Source organism: Formica exsecta, unplaced genomic scaffold (assembly GCF_003651465.1).
Source record: "Formica exsecta isolate Colony F162 unplaced genomic scaffold, ASM365146v1 scaffold270, whole genome shotgun sequence".
Taxonomy (NCBI): Eukaryota; Metazoa; Arthropoda; class Insecta; order Hymenoptera; family Formicidae; genus Formica; species Formica exsecta.
This window is the reverse complement of record NW_021849964.1, coordinates 14886-19049: the sequence shown is the minus strand read 5'-3', so window position 1 is coordinate 19049 and position 4164 is coordinate 14886. Positions and strand designations below refer to the sequence as shown.

At 32.2% G+C, this 4164-nt stretch overlaps 1 pseudogene; it reads left to right on the top strand.

The window, feature by feature from the left end:
* The first annotated feature begins 642 nt into the window (after positions 1 to 642).
* Positions 643 to 2515, top strand: LOC115237068 (annotated as a pseudogene).
* Positions 2516 to 4164: the final 1649 nt, after the last annotated feature.

Sequence of the window (4164 nt, the reverse complement as noted above, 5' to 3'; positions counted from 1 at the left end):
AATAAAAAGTAGGCAGTTCCATTTAAAAAATTGAAGGTGACCTTGCTTTTTTATGGAAGAAAAAATGTTTGGTCAATTTTTATTATTGCAATTTGTTGCCGGTTAGAAACTGATAAATTTCTGTTTATGACTTTTTTATGTCAGATTATTGTAAGTGCCTTAAAAATCGTGGCGACCGTTACGAGGACCACCCTGTATACATATGTATATCTATATAAAATTTATAACAAAATATAAATTTTTTAAATATAAATATAAATTTTTTTTATTTAATAAATGACTATATTGCTTATTAAGGATGTATTGTAGATACAATCGTAGCAAAAAGTAGCTAAAATTCGATATTGACGAATATGTGTACTTCTTATGTAGTTTGAGAAGTAGGAGTATGAGAAATTGCGTGGAATATTACAATTTAATCATAGCTACAGTATAGACATGTATTTTTGAATTTCTGTTGCCTTATTACTAAGAATTTCCGAATTGTGTGAATCAAAACGATTAACTTTTAGCAGTAACGATACCTCAAATTCAACTTGACAACACGAAATTTCATTTATAAAAATTAAAGAATTTACTCGTACTGAGTGGTTCAGAATAAAAATAAAAACGGTTAATAATCACAAAATATACAAGATTTTCAACTATTTAATTGATAAATTTAATAATTTGTCATGTCTCTGGCGAGCGTGAAATATGACAACATGGTAATTTTTCATAAGTTGGCCAGATTGCGCACTCTATACATGAGACCTACTGGATTGTACGCATGCGTAGGTTATATCATATTTTCCATAACTGCGTGTGCTTTAGAGGTTAATTGTGTTTTTCCACAATGGACAAAATAAATGGACGTTATCGTTGGAAAGGAAAAATAGTGACCAAAAGCGTGTATGAGAAGAGACTTTTTCAGCTAAAAGTTGAGGAGAGACGCAAAAAAGTGCTTCTTGAGTCTCAAGATTTTCAAGGTCAGGAATATATTAAGACTGAAATTCAGCAGACGAACGATGAAGAAGAGGAAACATCATTAGATGGACGACGCATTGTCGATTTAAAGTTTCTGGGCTGACAAATGTGGTGTATTTCGTGCAAAGAAGCTTTGTCTTTAGAATATATTGAAAAAGAGTTTCGTCGAGGATTGGGTCCAGCTACTTCGGCACCATTCGGCACTATTTCCGTCTCTCTCTTTCTTCTCAGCTGAGTGCGATGTTGCCATATTTTCACAGTGAATTTCGCGTCATATCGGATGACATGACCAATTTCATCGAATTATATTTAATATCTTGTTAACCAGTCAGTACTTGTTAAATATTATTTAATCAAATATTTCCTCTATATATAAACTACACTTCTGCAAATTTTAAACAAATTCTGAATATTATTTCCATCTGTTTTGGCCATTTGAATCGACGTGGTCACACATTTTCCATAAGATCACGGGTTAAATCGCTGCAAATTAAAATCCTCATAACTTTTGATTGCTTCAGTGAATCGACTCAGGATTTTTTTATAAGTTTCTGAATATATGTAAGAACATTCTGTACAATTTTGGTTAAATTCCTAATATTTCAAAAATAGATACGAAACATCCTTAACAACCGGCGCGATATTGTTTTCGCTATATTCAAATAGTAAATAAATACGTGTTATTATTTCCCGGTGTGAGTGAGTGTATGTGCGTAACACGCGCGCTTCGATAATGAGTAAGTTTAAATAAATTTTTAATTACTTAATTTACCTAATTACTTTAATTAATATTTTAAATTTAAATAACGTATTACTATATAAGATTTTTATAATTATACGTATATGGTACAATGTAGAAAAGTATGCCTAAAAAGAAAAAAGGTGGAAATTTGTATAAAGTAATAGCTATATTTTAACACTACATAACCGCATAAGAGCGGGAAAATCAATCGATCTTAAAATTAATTTTTTAACTGCTTAAAAAAATTTGGATTATTCATTTGTACATCTAATAAAATAAATAATATAAAACATAATAATAGATTGTCTTTAATTTTATTTTAAGAATTTTATCAATTTAGTTTATACTAATGATTATTTATATTAAAAAATAATAGAAGGCTATGTTTTGTTGATTGTTTAACATTGAATATGAATAGTAAATACAAACCAAAGATAAGAGTCAACCATCAAACTAATCAATCTAAAATAAACTAAATACGAAACGAACCTCCATAGTCGAAGGATGGTTCTTTCTATAATATTAGCCGGTATTATAAAAACAAAACTTAATAAAATTGCAATATTATAACCGCATTATGTTTCATAATTAAAATTATACCAATAAAAAAGGCCCGATTTTTTTTATTGTGTCCCGATTTTTTAAGGTCGATATCCCGAAATTGGTTAATCAAGAGTTGGTCACCTTAGCTCAGACCCTAACGCACGAGTCAGAAATTAGAAGTTGGCCATATCGCAAAGCCAAAAATGAAAAAGTAGACGTCGCCCGCGAAATTTTAAGCCGATAAAACTTGTTTAATATTTAAAATATTTACATTATATCATATACAGGGTGTAACAGAGCGCCAGTATCAGCAGTTTTCTTTATTATAGTGTTTTGGAAAGCTCTCGAGGTAAGCTATAAGAATATGTAATAAAAAATAGGGGGTTCCATTTAAAAAATACAAAGTGATTTTTATGTGACCTTGACGGTGCTATTTAAGGTCATACTAATATTATTATATAATGCGCCACTTAGAGCTCTACAACTTTTGCATGAAACATTTTTCACGAAAATGCGTTGTTTCCTCAAAAAACTGCTGATACGGGCGCTCTGTTACACCCTGTATATGTATATACATGGTGTTCGGAAGCACCCTAGACAACGCTCGTGAGCGAGTAGAGCACAATAAACTGAACAGAAAAGTCTTTTACCGTCTTGCAATAATTATTGTGAAAATTATGTATATATGTATATATATTGTTGCAGCAAAATTGAGTTCATGTACAATAGGTGAAAGGATCGGAGAGGATATCGATAAAATTAACTTTGTATCATACAAAGGACTAGTTTTATTTTTATCTCAATGGCTCGTGTTAATACTACCGTGGGATCGCTGGTCGACTAGACGGGGCAGACGAAAGTTCGCATGCATGATTGCACATACGCGCTTACGCGAAGTCGTTGCGATACAGACGTAGCTCTCCTGCTTACCGACGCGATAAACTAATTGTCTCAATACTAGCGCAGTTTGAATGTTCCTTTTGAATCGGAGCTAGATTAATTATCTCGCATAGTTTTCTTAGTCTGTCTCTCGGTAGCGCTTTCGTAAGAATGTCGGCACGCTGTAGCTCAGATGGAGTATACTTTACCAATATGTCGTTACTCTCGAATTTCTCTCTAATATAATGGTAGCGTATGTCAATATGTTTAGTATGCTTATAAAATACAGGATTTTTCACTAAGCGCGTATCGTACTCTGATTATCTACCCACACAGAGCTACATATCTAATCGATATCTACTGGATATCGACATATCCATATAATGTCCATATCTACTATGGATAATCAATAGATATCTATTAGATATCAAAAATATCTATATCTCCCGTATAACCAGCTGGGATATCTAGTGGATATCCACATATTATCCACACATCCATGTTAACTAAAAATTTATTAAAAAATATCCAGTAGATATCCATTAGATATCATATGTTACGTCCGGCGGACTCCACGATTCTTTTCTTTCATCGTAAATAGAGATTAGCGGTATCTTAAGAGCGCATTACGCCTTGAAATAAACAAATGGAAACTGAAAGGCGAGACAAACTTTTCGGAAACAAAAATTGAGAGGATATATGATACAAACAGGAAACTAGAGCATATCTGATCTAAGAAATAAGCAAATTAATCAACTACTAAAAGCTTGGGTGACAAATTCTCTTACTAATCTAAATTATGGTTGACAGCTCTCGTAATAAACAATTTCGGTACCAAGAATCTAAATGAAAACCGAAACGGACATTAAAAATGATATCATATGTGCTCGCCGACAGATCTCCGTTACACGATATCTACCTAAGATAAAACTTAGGTAGATAATAAAAGGCATAACTCTCACTCAAATCGCAACAACTCTCCATTGGGCGAAAGCTAATTCTATAAACAAAAGCCTTCACCAATACCTAAGGTT